We start from the raw sequence: 22,873 nt of genomic DNA, 5'->3' as shown, positions 1-22,873 counted from the left end.
AGGCTGTCTCTACTTTAACTGGTGTGTTGGAGTAGAGAATTGCAGAGGTCCTGTCTAGCCTGCATTGTTCTGTAATTCTAAGCACATTTATCCTGTACGAACTTCAAAGTTTGTCCATTAAAGACTGAAGCTTAAAACTTCCTTTTATACAACGGGAATGTCTCTGGCTATGGGTATGATGAACAACAGGAATGATGAATTTGGTTTCAGGTATATTACGTTTTCTATAACTAAAGTATGCTTTTTGCACACCACCTTCAAGAATATACCTGTGTGCATATTTTCATATTATGAGAGATGTAAAAATTCAATTTAAAAATACACAAATGGTACTTAGGAGCTTCTTGTTAATGATCCTGGCATTTTAACTTTGAGGCTCCCTATATAATTAAAACTGACTGCCAGATAGCATTAAATGCACATTGGTAAGAAATAAAATTATAATATAATAAAGGTTGCCCCCCACCCCATAAAAGGGAAAAAATTACTATAGTAATTACTGCTCCTTTCTACAAAATTGTTATTGCTTCTTTACTCAAGTTTTCATTTTCTAAAACCTCTAATAGCTTGAAAATATTTTGGAATTTAAAAAAAAACGTTGCATGTTTTAATGTATGTAGTGTCATCCTGAAATGGTTATGTTTGTAGAATATAGTCAGATTTCTGAGCTTTTTTTTTAGCTATGAGGTCAAGCCAATTTTTTGCTTCTGATAACTGATAAACTCAGAGTTTCTAAACTTTGAAGTGTACAAAGAGCTTGGGATTTTAATTCCATCTCTCCTTGAAGTGACCTCTGTGGCATTAGCTAATTTATTAGTAAATTGTGTTTCATTTTATAACTGTCATTAATGTATCAGTCCAGGTATTGTTTAGTAATTACACTATGAAGTAGACAGAACCCATATAGAGTCAAGGGAACAGATGCAATTTAAATCAGTGAAATGTAGGTATTTGTGTGTCAATGTGCCTTTCTTACACTGATCAGGTTTTGTCAGTGAACTTTTCCTTTATGTTGGCTCAGAGCTGGGAGCCTCATTCAGCTCCAGTTGCCATCTGGAACTGTATTTGTCTCCAGAAGGTTTGTCATCTCCTAGTTTCTGTTTCAAATACGATTGAAACTTAAACAGTTGTGCATGAATAACATCACATCACTAAAAGACTTTAAAAAGAGAGATGGGAGAGTGAGAGAGAAGAAAAAACAAGAGAATTCTGGAAATCTTGAAGGAAGCTGTTATTCTGTAAGCTTTAGCAGAAGAAAAAAAAATGCAAGGATAGAAAACAGCTAGTTGAAATCTAAACCAAAAATTAAATAAGAAATTCTGGAAGAGTTTTTGCTGCAATATTCATCTGCTTATTGGAGAGAATGACTGTCTAAGTAACCTTAGAGAGGGCGCCAACTTAAATATAAATAGTTTGTTTCAGGAAACTTTTCTGGTGACTGAGAAGTAAAGGATCAATAAATAAGTTGAATGCCAAGGTAGCCACACTGGGAGTGAATATGCATTCTCTGTCAGAAAATGCAAGGAAGAAATCCTGAGAATACAGCTCTTATTAATTTCTCAACATTATGGGAAAAGCTTGAAAAGCTGTGTTAGAAAAGAAGGGATAAAACTTAAAAGAGATTGCTCCAACTGTTTAAAAGTTGCTGAGAAATAATGACATATTAAAGAAAGGCATCCTTGGAAGCCTGACTACAATGAAATGCAACGGAGTAGGATGGTTGGAAATGAAAAAACGGGCCCTGAAGTCTGGCAAATTGTTCTTTTAAAAGTTGATTTCTGAGTGGGAAACGTTTATTACTAAGGGGTGTAATGGGAAAAGTGCAGCTAAAAAAATGATCGGATTAAAAAAAGAACTTAGGAAGCAGCTCAAGGTTATGGAATTGTTTGTTTCAGATAGATAGACCCTCTTTAAGGGTTAGAAAAGCAACACTATAATGAAACAAAAATACCCAAAGGCAGTGGGTGGGGATACTGTAGAGTATATAATGTGTTTAAAAAGGGAAAATGAACCTGTCAGATGCTTGCTTTCATGGTATATGGTGATCATCTGGTGATCATCTGCTCTTGGTGTATGAGCACATCATCATCTGTTACACATGCTCATATATTTTGGATATTTCCTTTGTACCTGCAAAGGTAGTATTGTCTACTCAAGAAATGCTCTCTCTGTGTTTTTGAGCAGGGTAAGGCAATTTCCTTATGAAGAAAAGAAAAAAAAATCTTAGAAATACTGTATTTGTCAGTTGTGAAAAATTTGAGATGGCAATCACAGAAAGAAGCAATAGGAAGAAGTTCTGAATTATGAAGAAAACTGGGAAGAAAATGACGCTTAAATCTTGGGGCTTGGAAATAAAATTTAAAGCAGCATCAGCTATAAAGGAAATTAAGTTTTTAGAAGTTTACAAAGAATTAACCAGAATTGCAGTTAAGCTGTGAAGAGCAGAGTTAGATTTTATGGTTTTTTCTAGCATGTTAGCAGAAAGGAAAGATGTGAAATGCAGCCGTGAAGGAGGAATTTGGCTGGTGAGGTACAAAAGGGAATCTTGGTGTTTTTTCAGTGTTGTCTTGCAGCAGAGCAGAAGGACAGTATGTGGCACTCTGCAGGACTGAACAGTAGTTGGAGAGCATCGTGAAAATCAGAAAGCTGAAGGTTGGCCCTGCTGACTGCCCAAAGCAGACTTTATGGGGACAGTGTATCTCAGCAGGGTCAGAAAAAGTGAAAGGTCTGGACATATGAGGGACAATAGAAAAGAGTTTTGAGGGTTGTTTTTTTTTTTTTGTAGAAATGCTTCTACAGTGGAGAAGACATATTTCCACAAAATGAAATGTGGAAGCAGAGTCACATCATACATTAGAGGGAAGGCTTTGTAAAAGGAAGGGAAAGAGCAAAGGAAAAATTCTTCTGTTGCAGAGGAGATACAGAAGACTGTTGGATAAACATTGAGAGGATGGAAGATAAATGGCAAGGGGGTAGAAACTCAGAAATATCACACTCTTCATAAGTATGTTATATAAGCACTTTTATAAGTACAATAATATTTCTTAAAAATACCTGCAAATGGTGAAAGGGAGTACCAAGAACAATGTAAAAGTATTAATGGGCAGTACTAAAGCTCTTTTTGATCAGGTTTTCTGGAATACTAAAAGTTTTTTGAACTAATCCTGGAAAGAATTAGGGAATTATTATCATTGTATGACTCGTGATATGAAAGGGGGCAGGGTGGAAGTGATTTATATATTCCAGAAATGGCAGTAGCAGGCATAAAAATTGAAAAGATAAAATAAATGAGACAACAGTTTAGTCATTCCTTAATGAGATTAATTTAACAGCAAATTAGGCTTTGGAAATACTAATTCATATTAGGAGAGTAATGGTGACAGAACTGAAAAAAGTGGAGACAAAATGTGAGAGAAATGACAAAACTGAGAGAAAAGTTAATTAGTAATATGGAAAGAGAAAAACAGTATAAAAATCCCAGTGTTGCTCTGATTCCCTCACTGTCCCATTCTTGTTTCTTCCTTACCAATCTGCTTTCCTTGTCAACTCTAATCCTTCTTGCATGTAAGTTTGTTCACCTGCAAAATAAAGATGGCTAACTATGACAGAAAGAGTACTTGTAAGGCCTTAAAGAAAAGTCTTATTGAAGTATCTTTTTATTTGAGACCTTAGTCCTTGCTGGAAAAATAGAGACATAATGTAAAGAATGGGAAGAGGGTAAAAGGAATAAAAAAGGGCTTTCCTGACTGCAGTACAATACAGAAAGCAGATAGAATCCAGATAATCAGTAAAAATGCAGGTAATGTGCTTCTAAAGGTGCTGTATTACTATTAGACACAGTTGTTGGGTTGATTTTTTTTTTTTTTTTTTTCCCCTAACCCACCAATAAGACATGTTCATAACTTTGTTGATGAAGTTTCAGTTGATCAGGCATCAGTCACTAAAAATTGCTTGATAATATTTTGGAAAATAAGGACTAGAGAGGATGACTGCATTGTAATCCTTTAGTTTCTGGAATAGAAACCATAGTTTAACTTTCCTGTTTGCTTGGCATTAGAATTATAATTTTATACTAACTTTTAGTTTTGCAGTATGTTTGAAGTTGTAATTTATGTTTAAGAGCAAGAAGTGTAGCAGTATCAAATTGAAACTGCAGTGTGCTTCTCTGACCTTTACTTGTCTCATTAAATTTTGGCTTTATATCTAATATGATATGTGACATCTTGCTTTAATCTGAGTTCTTGCATCTTACAATCTCTCCAAATTATTGGATCCATTATATTAAATCTATAAACTATCCATACATGTAACTGCATGCAGTTCATAAATAATGTATTGTTTTAGGGTTCTGCCAACAAAATAAATTCAGATTTGTAGAGACAGTGTTTTACAACTACTCAGCTTCCTTTTGTAATTTTAGTTAAGCCTGTGCCCATCTAACAACAGACATTGATTTGGAAAGGAAAAAAAAATAAATTCTGAGTCTTTTTACAGGGCTCATGACTTTAAGGTATGTAAACCAAATGGCTTACACATGCAGAGAGGGCAAGTATTGCTGACCAGGCTGTATTTGCATGATTTTTATTAGCATTTCTTTTGCTTTTGGAGTCCTGAGGTTAGAATTGCAAGAAGTAGTCTTTGAAGTTTTATCTTTCTAACACAAGTGTTGGATTTCAAGTTTAACTTGATAGAGTTTTATAACTTAGATTTCAAACTACACGACCTTGGCAACAAACAGCACATGTTCATTCCTGTTTTTCTGGAAGTTCTTACAAGGAATGCCACAATCTTCATCCTCAGAATGGGTGCTCTTTGTTTTTGTCTATTCTTAATAGCTTGTTTTTATTCTAACGATTCTAGTATTGCTGTGGATCTAACTTAGCAGACAGAGAGTCCTGTATTCTATTGTTTATTCATCCTTGGTGGAATTGTGACATTCTCATTGCACCAGTTTTATTACTGCTGGTGCAGTGTGAGCTTGGAAGCATGTAGCGTGACACATTTCGGCTTCAATTGGTAGGACTGGCAGGTGAAAGGAAAATGTAAAATAGAATTTTTGGGAAGTTTTCATATAGGTACTCTTGGGAATTCACAATGATGTTTGTATAATCACACCTGAGAAAATCATCATAACTCCCTTTTTCTTTCTGCATTGCTTCTTGCCATCTAATTGTAACCTTTCCATTTTTGAGCTGTACAATATATTTGGGAAAAGCCTACATCCTGTCATTAGATACTCAAGTTTTGTTTTTAAGTAGAGTGTCTTTATTTGCTCTTAGTAAAGTGTTGATTGGAATTACTTTTGAATGAGGGATAACATTAAGAGAGAATAATATGCTAAATTATATTGAACTTTTGAATTCACATCAGGGAAGTATGGCACTTTTTTGAATATCAGCCTCTATTTCAAGGGCTTGTAAATTAATCCAAATTTTCATTCTTCCATTATGATTAACTTGTTCTGTTAATCTAAGGGAATTGTGCGTTTTAGCATGTAATGAACTCATAAGTTTGAGAATTTAGCTTTGAAAGGCAAACAAATTCATGCTTGTTTATAAAAAGTGGTATGCTCTAAAGGCTTAGAAGTATTTTAAATTTTTGCTACTTTTGGTGTGAGTAATTAGCCAAACCTTGGATTTATATTAAACATGTCTGTCTACTGGGTCATCTCATGCTTAATCCAAAAATAATATGTAAAATTAAAAATTTATCTGTGAAGAATACTTGCAGGCACAGAACTGCATTTTATTAGCAATATAAGCTGTAATCTTGTAAACATCTAAGTAGTTTCATTGCAACTAATTCCATGCTTTTAAAATGAAGTTTATACCTATTTGCCAAGATGTACCCTTGGCTAAACGATATTTACTGAATGTAATCTACAAGATCCATATCACAGTGATCAATCAGTCCTTCAGTGATTTCCTCCTCACTCTCCTCTCATTCTGTATAAATGAGCATATAACTAATGAGTGTGATCTTTTCCTCACTTGTGAGAATTTCTGGTTTACTTCTCTACTGTAAATTAGACTGAGGCATAGAAGGAAGCAAGACTTGGCTCAGGTGCAGGCCTCAGAATGTGTTGAACAGGTATAACTGGCATGGAGATAATGGAAAGGCTATCAGAGGGGTCACCCCAAGCATGCTTTCAATTTTTTCATGTTGATCCAACTTCGCAGGAAATGTCATTTTTTCGTGAAATCAATTGTGCCATTGACTAGAAATGTTCTGCTTAACTGTGTGCTTAAAATCACTTAGGCAATGAATAACTTTCTCCAAAAACTTTCTGGACTATCACTCCAAGAAAGTGCAAGTGAGTTCCCTGAACAACTTCTTACTCCTACTTAGTGAAGCAAAGAACATTTAGCAATGTATCTTCCTGTTGACCAAGAGGAAATAGGTAATTTTTTTTGCTCGGTGAGGTATGTTTTGTGCTTTCTGAACCATTTGGATCAGAATGTTAATTTCCTCGGAGTTAGTTTTGGCCACACGCTTGATATTCCTTAAACAGCTTCATTTTCATTCCTTAAGCAGCTCTGCTCATAAGGGCTTGGTGGCCCCATCAAACATATGTTTCCAATATTTTCAGTGGTTTAATCCAGCTTTTAAGAGAATGTACAAAAAAAAGGTCTCTAAACCATTTTCTGTTTGGTCTGTTTTAATAAACTTAGGGGTAAATAGCCTTCCTCTCTCTTCAGAAAAAAATCCGGAGGTGTGAGCTTCTTTCTATGCCAGGTCCGGGATAGCATTCTTGATGTGGTCTTTTGTCAGCACCATGTCCTGTCCTGCAAGTGCACATATCTGCTTCTCAAACCTGTTCCATGTAAAAGAAGATAAACCAGACAAAGAACTGGGACTCACAGCTAATTTTTTCTTATTTATACCTTACTAAAATTTGAATGCTACTAGCCAGTTAAGTGGATTTCTCTAACACCTGTCCTCAGTGCTCTGTGTGACCAGTCCTAATCAGCAAGATGTTTAATTGCTGAAGGAGTAGCAAAACATGCCTCAGAGCTAACAAAACCAGTCATTTAAGTTTGTCTCTCTGGAAAAAGCAGTGGCTATTCCCACTCTGGCAGAGCTGATGTCCTGTTGATAGTGTCACAGTAGACAGTACCACATGCCAGTGACATCAGTTTCCTAAGCCACTTTTCTCTCCAGCGCGTTCTGTCATTCACGTGTGTTTCCAAATCAGTCTGTGTCGAACATCACAGTGATGTGTCCCTGCTTGTTACAGAGCAGGCAGCCTTTCCTCATCAGAATTAAAACATGCAGCTTGGGAAACTGGTGTAATGCCTCAACTGATCAGTACAGATGTCAGAGAAATTTTGTAACATTTGAGAGCTGCCTAGATTTTTTTGGAATGTCTTAGAGAAAATTGCCAGATCTAGCTAAGATGATTTTCAAAGCCTTTTTCAGAGCTATGTGGACAGTTCAAAAAAAAGCAACAAAACCTTTTTATCCTAATGACAAACTCTGCAAAAACATAAGCAAATTTGCCTCCAGATTACAAAGCTGGGAACTTGTCAAGCTTTCCTTGTGCTTGTGAAGGAAGGCCATCTATTGTTCATGTGGTTATGGATCAGATGATGGAAGATGCAGCAGTGCACTGGAGGATGTGACTTTTTGAGGTTGCTGATAGGCTTTTTTTCTGTACACTGGGAGTACAGAAACTGTACAACTCTGTGTACCACTCTGCCTATATTTGTAGACCTGGGAATATAACTTCAGCAAATATCAGCATGGTCAGAAAATGAAGGTCCAAAGAGCTTGTGGCAGTTTTTCAGATTCTGCAATGCTGGGTCCCTAAATCTGTCCTCTCAAAAATGAGATGCTTTCAGTTACACCACTGTCAGTTTCACAACAGACTTTGTTATGAGACAGATGGTAACTGTTAAGCATTGCAAGACAAGAGTCCTTATGTGCATCACTTTGGTGTGGAATTCAGTGGTTCACTGCTGGTCCCATGGACTTGTCTGTCTTATGTACCAGAACCATATTCACTTGTTTTTTTCAGACCTTGCCTCTGGCCAGCAGCATTGTAGGAAGACCATCTTTAAAGTGATTTTGGATGTGACGTATTTAGAAAAACAGAAAAGGAGTTGTACCATCACGTTCCTGCTAAATCCATTCAGATAGAGCCTTGAAACTCTCTCTTCTTCAGTGTGTTTCAGTGAGTTTCAGCATACATATGCAGCCCCTGCTCATCCATCCAAAAATGTAATTTATTTAAATGATTAGAAACTGTTTCCATATTCTGGAGTAATCAAACATCAGTTACCCACATGGAATCAGAAGTCACTGTATAAATCGTGGCAGTTGGTTCTTTCTGGATGTGCAATTCAGCTGCATGCTGCTGGACTCAGCTTATATGCCTCTTTAGCTATGTTAACATCATGTTTTGAAGTTGTAAAAACTTTCCCAGATTTTTCAAAAGCAATAAAGGATTTTAGACTCTGTCTCTAAGCTAATATCCACCTGAATGAGGGGACTGAAACTTCATTGGTTCTTGATTTTGTTTTTCCCTGAGCCAGTGCCACTTTTAACTTGTAAGACATGCTATATATGAGTGAAATTAACTAGCATATTCCCTGATTTATGCTCATCCTGAAAATTAAGCTGTTTCTAGCTAATGCAGTAATTAGTGCAGGCTGGGATTTCCCCTGAAGAAGCACAAATCTGGAAGTATCAGTAAGCCACAATAAGGGAACCAGGTTCCGAAGGTGCCATGATGTGAACCCTGCAATGTTTTTGTGTGCAGAATGACAATGGGACTTTCTCAGAACCTTTTGGCCCATAAAACTTTCCATGCAGCAGTGAGCTGATGGCTTAACTGACATTTATTTGATTTGCTCCCTTTAGTTGACACTGGAAGGAGAATGAGTGCTTGATTTGGCAATCTCAGAAGAGAGGGTAAATCCCTGTGCTTCACTGATATTAATTTGGTGTGCCACTCAAGCCTTGGGAGCTTGGGAGCTGTTTTATCCTTAGCAGCTCAATAAGTTACATAACTACATCTTTAGCAATTAATTAATGTTAAGTGATGTGATACAGTGGGGAGTTAATTGCCCTGGAAATCTGAAATGCCAAGTTACAGAGGCTTGCACATCTCTGGAATGTTTCCTGTTGGAAGTACACTGTTTTTTCCCCTTAACAGAAACACTGACAATCTTGCTGTTAGCTAAGAACTCCTTGCAGGTTTTATAATGTACTATTCCTGGAGATCTTGGGCTTCCCTCACAAAGTTTAAATGTGTTGGTGTAAGTTCCTTACACATTTTTTAGATGTATCCATAGGTTTGTGGCCTAAAACCAAACTTTTCTCTGCTTCAGTGATTTGTGCTCAGTTCAAGAGGATGGATGTTTGATTTTCTACTTTTGATTATTGCTAATTTACATAGTAGGCCTGTAATAAATTAGTATACCTTTCTCATTTTTATGGATATGATGGAGGCAATAGTGGTTTATCAGAATAGAAATTTAATATGGGAATTTACTTAAACTTTTTAACAGTGCACAGAGGTAAGGACTGATTTGTCAGGAGTTACAGTAGTAGCTTTTTTTAGGATCCTGAGCATGATTTCGAAAGGGACAAATTGTCAATCACATCAGCAGACTGTGATTCAGTGGCCTTTGCAGTGACTAGCATTATGTGCTGCTTTGTTCAAAGAAAAGATATGGGATAATGCAATGAATTCTTAATAGGGAAGTCTAATCCTAGGACTACTCCATTAGCAGTTAACTTACACCCTGACCCATAAGAGTAGGCATGTAGGTTAGTATAATTTTGTGTCATTGATATGCATTGAGTTTCACAGTTTTATTTCTCTTGCTGCAAAATAGTATTTGGATTAGGCCTCTTATCATCTCAAGTGTAGTAGAAAACGTACCAGAATATTTACCTCATGTTGCTGGGATTCCATTCAAAATGGTCACAAGACCTGAAGGGGAAGAATATGGCTCTTGTATAATCTGAGTTTGTTAAAACACAAAAACATATGCAGCAGCTCCACTTAGTTTCTTGTTATATTGTACCAATAAAGTACTGAAAGCTGGCAGTTACTCACTTCAAGTGCTGTGCTTGTGTTCTGCTTTTAACTGAGGATTTTTTCACTTGTGAGTGAGGAAGAGTCCTTTTTGTGTAACAGCTGCATTCTGCATCCTTTTCCCTGCTGTGTCAGATCCTGTTCCTAAGGATCTTTCACTCTTCCTCCATCCTCACAGGACTGTCAGGACTAACTGAACAATGTCTGAAGTATTTAATTTGTTTGCTTCTACACAGTTTTATTTTTTACATTTTTCTTATGAGAAGACTACTCTGATTTACTAAGGCATCTTTAGGAGTTAGATGCAGACTGGACTTGTATGGTATTTACTTAGAGAAGACATACTTTATATTACATACCCATCTGTAAAAGCAGAGTGAAGTTCAGAGATTCTACTGAGTTGAAATGACTATACCAAATTATAGTGAGTTTCTTCATGACATTACTCTCTGACAAATAAACTAATTCAAGAAAATGATTTACTCTTGTTCTGACAATGGTAACATTAATGTGTTGACACTTATTTGTAAACCCTAAGAAAACATCTTTATTTTATTGTCATTGTAGTGGTATAAGTGAGCTGTAGAATCAGTTGAGTTGGTTAGCTTGCCTTTTAAAAATACAGCCTGAAATCAGTGATCTCATATTCTTAGTTTGTAAATAAAAAATATGGATTTTGGTTTTTAAAGACAGCTTTTGAGAGCTCACTGGAACTCTTAAGATTAGCTAAGATTTTCTGCTTTTTCATACATCTTTTATGGAATTAATTCTGCATGACTGTAAATTAATTTCATAGTTTGAAGTACATTATTATTAAATGAAAAAGGAAACTTGTTGACATCAATGTTTAACATTGTTAGTATTCATTGTTCAAGTTTGTAAAATACGTTGTGTACAAATAAGAGACTACAGTGGGTGTGATGGATGAAAAGAGCTAACTTTTGTGTGGCCTTAGCAGTTCTCATCTATGATCTCAAAATAGGTCAGCTTGTTCTCTAACTGCTGCTGAATTGCTACAACCTGCAGGTTGGAATACTGAGAGAACATAGGTGCTGGTTTATTTTAATTTGCCAGACTGTCACCTGTGGTAGCTCAGTAGATGAGTCATGAGCCAGTGAAATGTTCCTGCAGTGAGGGCAAGGGTCCTGGGAAAGAGATGGGTGGGCTGCTGGTTATATACCACTAAAGTCTCCTGTGGAAATCTGTTCCTGCTCATGAGTCAGAGCTGGTCACCTAGCTGAGAACCCAGGCAATCAGCTCTTCCTCCCTAGGGCATGCACATTACAGAAATTCATTTGGATCATTCACTGGTGTCCAGCTATGTCTCTATCGGCCCCTGCACTGTTGTGAGAAGGAATTTGATCTCAGTTTATTGCATCCTTAGTTTATGAATATACCTAAAGATATTAGGTAATATACCTTTATTATGAGTGAGTCCAAGATTCAGCATTAGTCTAATTACAGTAATTGATCCCCAAACAAATTTTGGTAATGGTTATCACGTGTGAAATGCAGCTACCTTGATAACATGGTGACATGCATTACCTTTTAAAATTGCTGTGAAAAGTTGCTAACTACTTCTGCTTATAACAATCTGCCCTACTCTCATTTTATTAATGACATAAGATGGTAATATATGATTAAGTCTTCAGGGACTGCCTATTTAAGTCACTGTGAAATTTTTTCAACTATTACTTTCAAAACTTTATTGAATGGAAAGTACAAAATGCAAAGAAATTAACACTGCAGAAATATACCTATGCTATAATTGTATCTAACACTTAGTTATTGTATCATTAATTGCATTTTTTAAACAATTATATGCTTTACAATACATTAAAAGTCTTGGTTTTCTGCCAAATAAATTATTCTCAAATAATTAGTCTCAAATAAGATTTGTCTGCCTATTTAGTTAGGTTCATAACCTTTTTTTGGTTTTTTATTACAATCTGGCCCGTGGCCCTCTAAACTGGCAACTTATCAAATTTTGCCATCATTGATGAAGATATATCTAATTTTAAAATTATTTGCAGTACTTTTGTAAGAAACTGCATGCCTTGTTTTCCACTAAGCATATTTTATGATCCAGAGGTCTAGAATGAGCTGAGACTGATGGGTCACAAATAAGAGCAAGTTGGCAGGAATCAAAGGAAAATTTTCTCTTTCTGCTACACTATTTCTGGTATGGGTGGATAATGGCTTTAGGTATGACACATATAATTTTTTCAGAAGAACTAACATGATTTAAAAAACTGTAGCAATGACAGTTTTTAAATTTACATACATAATGTAAATTTGAGTTTTATGCTGGGAATGCTGCTGTGAAGTAGACTAAGTGTGATTTTCTCTGACAATCTAACTGTGTTAGAATTTTAGACTAGATGACTCAAAGCTACCCTGCTAAAAATAAAACAGGTTTCTGTTTTAAAATCGGAGCTATACATACAAATTCAGAATATATGTGCAAATAGAAAAAAAAAACAGGCTTCTGTCTGTGAGATTTTTTTTTTTTTAAGGTATTTTATTTAACTCTTATATACAGTTCAAAGATTTGAAGATATTGAGAATTAAGATACTTAGAAGAATAGGTGACTGTGACCTGGTCATCAGAAGCTACATTTCCAAGAAACCCTTGTGTCAATAGCCTAATATTTTTCTTGCAAGTAAGAAAAGCTCTATGGAGCAATTAGTGAGGCAGCAAAAGCTTGACATCCAGGGTTGCTTTTGTTAAATATTGTGGCCAAGTTAAATTTTCAAATCAATTTAAAGATTAATAATTAAATTCCAAAGCACTTCCCTTACAAAATGGAGAATGGCATGGCATGCTTTATTGCCCATGTTTAGGTATAGTAGTTGACTGTGTTCCAAGTCAAGCAAGCAATAACATGTGTGAGATGATTGGTTTTTAATTGCAACATGATGGAGTGAATTGGCATTTTGGGTTCTCTGTTTTTCTTTTACTCTTGTAATTTTTTTAATCTTGTAATTCTTCCTATCCATTCTTTGAGACATATGGATAAACTGTTTTGTTAGTCATATCAAGATGAGTTTTAATTATTCTTTCTTCTTTTCTAGAAGGTTTAGTAGGAGGGGAAGAATTTGACCGTCATCTGACCTGGGTTCCTGTCAGATTTTTCTTATTTAATTAGCATTATGTAAAGTGCCTAGTTTTTAAGATGCTTTTAGGCAGCTGAAAGCAGGCTCTTGCCTATTAAAATATAAATCTGTTCCATCAAAGACACAAAAAAAGGCATTTTTTTTTTTTCTAACTCGTGGTCTGAACTATTCTCTGACCACTGACATTGAAGTCCTCTTTTATAATGTGTCTGGCTTAATAAGAAGTGACCTCTTCAACGTTCCATGGTCTCTTTCCATGCCTCTTTTGTTGTGAGCATGCAAACAACACCAAATATTCCCAGTTCTAAAGCTATAATTTTAAATTATATGGGTGAGGCACTAAAATAAAAAATTTTTAAAATAAATCCCACCCTGTTCTATTTAGGGCTTTTTTGATGGTTTTGCTTTGTAGTCTAGGGGCTGGAAATGGCTTCTGACACTAGACAAATTCTATGCAATTTCCTCTTCACCCTGAGATCTCTGCAAGTGTTTGCTTTGGATTTGTTCTCTAATACAAGCTCGCTGTACCTCTTAGGAGTCTGTAATCTTCCCTTGTTCTGATCTGAAGAAGGGAGCATCCCTTTTTCCAAGGGAGCCACTCCAGGTTATTGTCAGGAAAGTAGAAATATCCCTCCTTTTACAACAGTGGGACCCAGACTGTAGTGGCAAGATGTCATTACTAGAAAGTTTTCATTTTGATGATCTATTTAGGCAAGAGCTGGTGGCTCCTTGAATAGTACTTGCTGTTTCATTAGTACAGAATTTTTCAGGCGCTGCTTATTCTGTCAACAAGCAGCAGTCTCCTTGTCCTTATGGAAAGAGCACCTTATAAACAGTTCCAAACGATTCCTTTGTTGCTTTGGTTTTGAAGTATGCTTGGGAATGTTGTGGCCAGACATAGGATCCAGCCTGTACTATAGAGTTATGTTTGAAGTGTAGATACTTGCATCTCTTTCAAGGACAGTGCTTTTTTTTTTTATTTTTATAACAGTAATATATGTAGCATACAAGTATGAAATATAATTGAGATGTAAGGGAAGATTAAAAAGAAAAACACTTGCTTCTGTATCTTTCCCATTGAATGATAGCTTTCCACTTCTGAGGAATTTGTTTTAGCAGCAGATTAAAGGACAATTCCAAAAAAATATACATCTTGTGCCATGCTTGTGGAGGTCACTTGGCCATTGCATTAGTTTGGCTTTGGATGTGGGTAAGCATTTATTTTAACAGAGCTAATATTAGGGCTGTAATTCATTTTAACAGCACTAATATTAGGGTTGTAATCAGAGGAATAATAAAAGAAGAGATGGGAACAACTTTTCCACAGTCACGTTCGTTATTTGTTTGTGTCACAGCTCAGGGATCCAAATGCTGTTGCTACTGTCAGTAGCAGTAAGTTTGGTAGTTCCATATTATGGGAAGTGACATCTTTGTTGCATGAGCTGTCTTGTATGGAGTCTTTCAGACTTCTGTTTTCTTCTCCATGGTAGTTTGAATTCACATGAAACCCCAGGAGGTTATCGAATATTGCCAGTATGCAGACATGAAATAATTGTATATTTCCTTTAAGTCAGTGCAGGGAGCATCAAAGGCTTCTGAAGAATCTGAACATAAATGAAAATCAATATATTTGGACTGAACTTAGTGTAGAACTAATGGAAAGAGGAAACCTTTGCTAGAAGTTAGTCGAATGTTACACTTCATTAAAAATTATGTGCAGCTTAAGCTGTTCAGTCTAGGACAGAGTTTTTAAAATTTGCTTTTTATTGTCTACAAGTCTGTGCTGTTACTGTGACAGATATAGATCTTACATTTGAGACCTGCATGCTTATTACTCCAACTAGCAATCCTGTATCTGGAAAAGACCTGAAGCTTGAAATAATGTTTTCTGGTGCAGAACATGGCAACTTAAGGTTCAACTGAAAGTCTCAGTTCTAAGGTGCAGTTTTGCACACTATTACATACTAAAACTGGCTACAGAGCATGCTGCTAAATATCAAAGCTCACTGCTCTACCTCTCCCATGATGGCTGTCTTCCACAGAAACACGGGAATTGTTAGAAATTACAACTGGAAATAAATAATCAAATTTAGAGACAGAAGGAAGTAATTTATAAGTATGACCCTATAGGTATGAATGTATGTGTCCTAACAGAGGCTAAAAAAGGCAGGTCAGTGTAAAGCAAAATATTTTATGAGAATTTATTTTTTGGAATATGGCCTAGACTTTTTCCTGATGATCAGCCCCCAGCAAATTTCTTGCAAGGGAAATTTGTGGTGTCAGGTCTTCTGAACAACCTGTAAACTTTTAGTGGTAACTGAAATCCAGGTAACTATTCACGAGCTATTTATATTTTATTTAATGCTTTCTACAGAGTAAAATAACTACAGATCCAAGAAAAAGAGCAAAAGTGTCCAGACAAGACTGAAAGGCAGCTAAAGGGAAAAGAAAGACTTCTGGGTTTGGGTTGTTGGGGTTTTTTTGGCTTCTGTATTTGTACCTTTAGAAATATTTAGCTCTGTGGTTGGGCTAGAAGGTAAAAGTATTTGTTCCTGGGGAAGCGGAGCATTGCTTGGTAGAATGCTGTCAGGCAGCTTTATTTCACCTAATTTCTTTTTGACATTTTAGAGTCTCATTCTATACCTATGTCTCAGTATATTAAGTTGCATGTGCACCCATCAATTTGTGGCCTTTCAGTACTTAAAGGAGGCTTGTACAAAACGGGGACAAACTTTTTAGTAGGTCTTGTAGTGACAGGACAAGAAATAATGTTTTAACTGTGTTAGATTTAGACTAGATATAAGGAAGAAAATTTTTAGAATGACAGAATGAAACTCTGAGTGGAGGGTTTTCCATTCCTGGAAACATTTAAGGTGAAGTTGGGTGGGGCTGTGGGCAGCCTGACCTACTTCAAGACGTGTCTGGTTGTTGGAGGGGCATTGGACTAGATGACCTTTAAAGGTCCCTTCCAACCTAAACCATTCTATGGCAAACATTAATCAGTCCTAGGAATCCTGAAGTAGTCCCTGCAGTCTTGGGGATGCAGGAAACCCTTATTCAGAATGTCCTTTGCCATTTCTCAACACCCTAATTAGATGATCTGCAGCAAAACTCCTGGATCTGCTCAGGTCTCTCTGATGAGAATATGCATTTTCATCATGAGCAGTCTTGACAAAAGCCTTGTCACACAAAGTTGCCCTTCTGCACAATTGGATGAGATTCCCAGTTTATAGGATTCATGATCTGCTTTCCTCTCTCATTTAAAGCAAGTGAGAAGAGAAAGCGTTTAACAACAGGGAACAAAACACAGTGGCTGTTGGCATTCCATGGAGCTTGAGTTAACTTCTGTCAGTAGCAAAGTGCCAAAAACTGTCTGGACTCAGAGACTGAGGGTACATAGTGAAGTGTGCCATCACTGGAAACAGCGTTAGTTAGTACTGGCATTTAATAGGAAACTAACAGAGAGGCTGGAGGCAAGGGGATATAAAAATTTCACATTCATTAGATTACTATTGTTGTCCGAGAGTTAGAAAATGAAGCACTTTGCAATGTTTTCTTCTTTTCAGTACTTTATTCATTTCAGTAAAGATGTTTTTAAAGTTAAAGTCTCTTGTTATCTTTAAATGTTCAAGTTATGCTTAGATTAAGTTGGATGAATTATACTTTATAAGTTCAAATTCACAAGTCTGTGAGCTGCATTACAGTAGACTTGCTAGAATTAGTAGAAGTTGTGTTACAATTGTTTTGCATTCTTTATTTCAAAAGACATTACAGAAGCATATGAATATATGCTGTTAACTGCTTTTGAAGCAATATGCACTGTTCAGAATATTTAAATAACTAATGAATCCATTTATAATAAATCTTTCATACTTTGAAAGAGTATTCAAGATGAAGCCTGATAAAAGGCAAAGGCTTTTGTGTTGTAATCTCATATTTCATCATTCTTTTTGGAACTTGCATGCTACAAAAAGGATGTTTTAAATTAAAAGTCGTGTTTGTGGTTGCTTGAAAGTTCTTGGAAAAAAACTGCTTGGATGTTAACAAAAATGGGATCCTGTTGGCATTTTCCATTTTATGCATATGAAGTCAAAAGTGTAGTATCTAAATATGCTACAGGGAATTATTAAAATTACATGGTTTTTTCCTAGCCAAAACTTGAAATTATCTGCTAACTTTCTTGCTGTAATGTAGTGCTTAAAAATATGTAGAATTTAACAGGAGTTAAAATTGTAGATGGTTTCCAACCTTTAAAATAATTCCCATTTGGTTGCAAATTCCATTGCAATTAGAAAAGGCCATAACAGTTTATAGTTTTATTTAAGATGTAGAAGAATAGATTTAATTTCCAAAAGTGCTGTGTATCAGCAACTCTGAAGTATTTTAAATTCTAGCCAGAAGCATAACATAATTGATATTTATATTATTGGGTATGGCAGCATTCTCAGGGCTGTCATTTTGCTTGTAATTTTCTTCTTGCTTGTAAAATTGTCTTATTTATTATTTGCACTTTATTCTTAATCAGTTTTGCTAATGTAATAAAAACATTGAAATGTTATTATATGATTAGCAATTTTCCACTATATTAATCCAGCATTACATTATACTGTGTGGTGACAATAATGATTTCTAATGTGGTAATGAGAGAGAGTTATTAACATGTCCCAGTATTTAATAGTTTCTTAATTGCAAGATGGAAAAATATTTTAAGTTACTATAATCAGCTGTATTAGTGATGAGAATTGCAAAATGGTGGGGTCTGGAACATAAAAATTAAAATATGTATGTTGAATAGAACACTTTCTCCATCACTATAAAGCTATTTTGGTTTTATGCTTGTTTTCAGGAGTCATAGTTATTCATAGGATTTTTTCCCATATATTAAACTCACTATTGATACTGACAAATAAAGGAAGGCTTGCAGATTTAAAACACATTTACCAGTGTGCATTAAATGGATGTGCAATACACTTTTTAAAATGAGGAAGGTGAAAAGTCTGTATCAGTATCCAGCTAAGAAGATGATTTGAATTAGTGAGCCTGTCCTAGCTGAGACTACACAGTACACACTCAAATAGCCACGTTAGCAGGAGTAGAGATTCAGAAGCAGCATTAAAAAGTACATAAATGTTATAAGTTATTTCTCTAACTCACTGCATTGAGTGGACCCTTACATTCAGCAAACAATTTTAAAAGTAACAGAGGTACTTCAAAATTCAGAAGTCCAAATGGAGCTTTTGGCCTTTGTGTGTTTGTGCATGCATAGAGCAGGCAGGTTTTCCTGTGTTTGTGTCTGGGTGTTTACACAGAAATGTTGCAAATACCATATTTTAAAATGTTTTTTTTCTTAATTAGGCCATAGAAGCTATTGAGACTTCACTCTTTTTATATAAAACATCAAAAAATTCCAAGAGAATGTATTTACCACTAAATTGTACGAGTTTTATAGACAACTTGGAAAACTGTTGGGAAAGAGTGAAAAAGAGGAAAATAATTATACTTAGTGGGGGAAACAAGAGTTTTTTCCATCCTAAAGGTATTATAAACCTGTAGAAGGTAATGATACAATGTATACTGACAAGTATGCTTACAGAAAATCTTATTACAACAGCATCATGTTAAGCTTCAGGTGGAAAACACTGTAGAAATGGAAAATATGTAGCCCTGTGGAGTATTATCATCAGTAATGCAGCTACTACAGGGAAATTCAGCACTTGTCCAATGCTGGGTGTTCCATTACTTCTAGAAATTAAATTTCCTGACAAGTCCCTCCAATACAGTGTGTGTGGCATAAGAACAGGAGCAAAGTCATCTTATAGAAATGAAAGTACTATGCTACAGCATTCTTAGGTGTAAATTGTCCAGCAGGAAATGTGGGCTGTTTACCTCGTACCCTTTTCAAATCAACAATTCAGTTTATGAGGTAGTGTTAATGACATATTAAAAAAATTCTTCTAATGGTTCCACTGGAGTGACTTGCGTTTTATTACCCAATAAAAGCAGTGAGGCTTCTATCAGGATTCTTATAACTGAGGATTTTGCATAATACAGCTGTCACTTGAAACCAGTATTTATGGACATGAGTGCAGTCCTGTAATAACTAAAGGATATGCTTTCACTAATTTTGCATCTGCTACAATTAAGAGATAGATTTAGATTCACTTTATGTAGCATGCTGTAAAACAGATTCTATGAATGAAGCTGAAATGTTTAGCCTGCTTTTATTGCATGTTTAAATAGCATAAGGAATTGACATTTCAATACCCATCCCTCTAAATATGTATATTGTTCTCAGTGGTTAATTTAAATGCATTTCTTTGTCTCAGTGATTTGCTTCTAGCAGAAGTATTGTGTTCTCTTTAATTTTTCTGTGTAAAACTCATTGAAAACTTGTTCATATTTCAAATTTTCTTTTCAGAAAGAGACAAATATAAACAAAAACATTGCAAATGCCAGAATTGATTTCATCACTCTTGTGCATTAACTGGTTTTAATCCACAATTTTTTACCAATTTATCTCTGCATTTTATCGAAAGAAGTTAGTCATATCTGCTTCAAATTTTTTTTAAAATGGTACACTTCAGTCTGACATTGAAGGAAATATTTCAGGTAATGGTTGAAATTCTGTGGTGAGATCAGACAATCTGGAATCACAGGCCAAATTCAGTTTTCCTCTCTCAAATACATGAATAATAGGATTGGTATTGTGGCACCTTTAAGCCCCTTCTTCTTAAACATCTACTTTCTATTATGTATAATCTGGGTTACTGAAAATCCTGTTAAAGTAGCACTCCAGCTTTTCCTCAAGTTTTATGTTGTTTCAGGACCTATGCTAGGTGAAAAGACTTAAAGCAACAGCAGTAGTGAGATCTGATGTTTAGATGCTGCACTGACTGTAATGGTGTTACAAAAGTTGGGAGCATTATTTTTGCTGCTTGTAGTGTCATGTTTCAGTAATGCATACTTGCTTCCACTTTACAGCTTTCTTTTGCCCATCTGTATAGTTAAATATGACTCTCATGGTGTTTAATTCCTAGTTACTATACCAGAAGCTCTAACAGAAACAGATGCACTATCACTAACAGAATAAATGCTTATGAGGGTGCACTGCAAAAGCATTAGTTGCCTAAAAATATGGGTTTGTGTTTGTCCCTTGCCACCCCTTTCAGATGTTCCTTTGTTGGGACAGATTAAATATGGAATGGTATTTGTAGCTTAATTTATCATTAAGGTAACTGTTGATGCATTTTTGTTTTCTTCATACGTATCTATTTTCTATTTCCAGATGAAAAGATTTGCAATACTTTTCTTTTGGATATTAGGCAGAAAAGTTAATTTGTGAAAATCTACACACAATTAAAGAAAAAGATATTAACAAAGTTTTATAATGGTATACATAACTTTCACCTTAATTTTTGCCTTTGCATTCTAAGTGACAACTGCAGATTTTTGGATGATCCCACAGCAGTGTTCTCTTTCCTTTTTAGTGGTTGGATTGTTCTGTGCTGTGATATTGTTACATGTGGGTGGACACCTTTTCTCAGATCTCATGGATAAGAAATGAGGACATTTAAAAATAGGTGGTTTTTCCCTTGTGCCAAGGAGCAATGCATGAAACTCTACATCTTAATGAGCAGTTAAGAGTACTTTATTATTTGTCTCAAAAATTTTCAGATGCTTGTACATCTCCTTGTGTCTCTGTTGGTACCTAAACATTAGCTTGTAAATTAGGTTGATTTTATTGGAAAAGGAGTATTTTTTTGTTGCTGTATCAGTATTTCTCTTCTTGCTACTTACTTCAAGTTTTTTCCCTGCTTGTCAAAAAACCCCAAGCAAAGCAATGAATCCTAAACAACCCCCAAAGCAGCTTTTATTCAAGTACTTCTCAAACAACTTGACTGTTTCAGTGCTCAGGTCTGCTTTGTTGGTTTGATGGTTCTACATTTACCAATGCTTTGCCTTTCTGCTCTCCTGTCTTGGAGTATTTGAGGATTTTTCTTTAGTGGTGATCATGTGTATTAACAGGCAGGCCATCTGCTCCCTCAAAGTTTTCTTCCCAGTCTAGTATCTAACTTTTGAAGAAAACTTTGAATTTATCCTTTTTAATGTAATTTATTAGAAAGTCTTTGATCATCCTCTCAGTTCTTTGTGTTCTGATATATTCAGAATGGATTCTGGAATAGAGAATAGCTTTATGTTACTAAAATTATAAAAAGTGTCTGCTTGATTTTTCTCAGCTGCAGTATTTGCATTAAAATGTTCTTCACTTGTCTTTTGGAGTGCCTATGACCTCACCTGGCACCTAATTTTTTTTAAATTCTGCATTGTTGCCAGTGACAGAGGAATCTCCCCAGCTATACTATTTACTTCTAAAGGTTCACATATAGTTTCATTCTGTGAATTAATCTGTGAACTGCCTCAGGATCCTCAAGAGAACTGTACTAAAATTGTCTTTTGACAGACCATTTCCTACTTCACGTCATTTATTTCTGGTTGTTCTCTTCTGGGTTTTGTGTATTGCATTTGTGATGTGCTCTACACAGCTGGTGGTCATTTGTCTTCTCATCTATATTGATCTCCTTGGCTGTGTCAAACAGCTTTCAGTCTGTTCCACCACAACCAGAAGGTAAACAAAATGCATGCTGTAACTGTGTTCATTTGTTCTGGGATGAAAAATATTGCCATACTTTAGGCAGTGAACTGCACCCATTATAGAATTCTTATCTTTTCTGTTAGTGTTCTGTCTGTGATCCAATCTGATCATTCTAATAGTCAGTTGCTACCCTTTAAATTACAGGTATGAAATCTTTCCTTGGAGAAATCCATACAGCCATCAGAACCATAGCAGTGTGCAAATTAAGGCTTTTGCAGGAAATCAAGCAGGGAGTATGCAAGTCTCTGTTGTTTCTTTCTGTATCCATCTTTGCAATAACAATGTCTCTGCTCATTTTCACAATCCTTAATTGTCATTCAGAGTATCCCATTTGAGTTCAATTATGTGCTCTTAAGGGGAAGGAACCCTGTTAATGTTTATCTGTAAAGCCCTGTGTTCATTTATAGCACTCTGTACGTAGTGATCAATTTTCTTTTATACTATGCATTCTGGTTTGTACTAAATCCATTTTAGCAGGCAGTAATTTTTCAACACCAATCTTTCTCAGTGTGTGTTATTGATAGTTCAGTGAAAAACTACAACAGTGGCATGCAGTTTTTACTTTCTTTTTATCAATTTTGTTTCTTAACTAACATTTTCAAAAGTAGTAAAATTACATATTATTTAAGGACATTGCATACAGGTTAGGGTAAATCTTATTTCTTCTATTTTTCCAAGACGCGAGGTTTTCATGTGCCAATTAAGAAAAAAACCCAGTAGGGGTATCTGTTTATGCATGCAAGAAAGCTGTTTTATTTTCTTCTAAGAGGGCCATATTCCAGATCAAAGTGATTAAGTACATTTTTTTAGAGTACTTTTGTCTTAAATATTAGAAATGCAGAGAAGAGTGTCTTATTCATATAGTTACAGTAGAGAAGGAACTGAAAAGAGCATAAGATCTTGTGTCTCTCTTAACTTTGCACTGGATATTATAACATGAAGAATAGGAAGCCCACAGTGCTACTACTACAAGAGAAACTTTTAGGGGTTTTACCATTGTGCATTTGCCCAGAACAGGAGCTAGCTCTGAAGATTATTAAAACAGAAATTATTTTTAC

The 22,873-nt window shown here is 35.5% G+C and overlaps 1 protein-coding gene across 1 annotated transcript in view; it reads left to right on the top strand.

Annotated features, from left to right (window-relative positions):
• ADK (adenosine kinase) overlaps positions 1-22,873 on the top strand; it is a 234,395-nt gene that overhangs the window by 37,577 nt on the left and 173,945 nt on the right. The gene's annotated exons all lie outside the window — the stretch shown is intronic.

This window comes from Oenanthe melanoleuca, chromosome 6 (assembly GCF_029582105.1).
Source record: "Oenanthe melanoleuca isolate GR-GAL-2019-014 chromosome 6, OMel1.0, whole genome shotgun sequence".
Classification (NCBI taxonomy): domain Eukaryota; kingdom Metazoa; phylum Chordata; class Aves; order Passeriformes; family Muscicapidae; genus Oenanthe; species Oenanthe melanoleuca.
The sequence above is the reverse complement of the archived record's forward strand: the minus strand, read 5'-3'. Positions and strand labels throughout refer to the sequence as shown.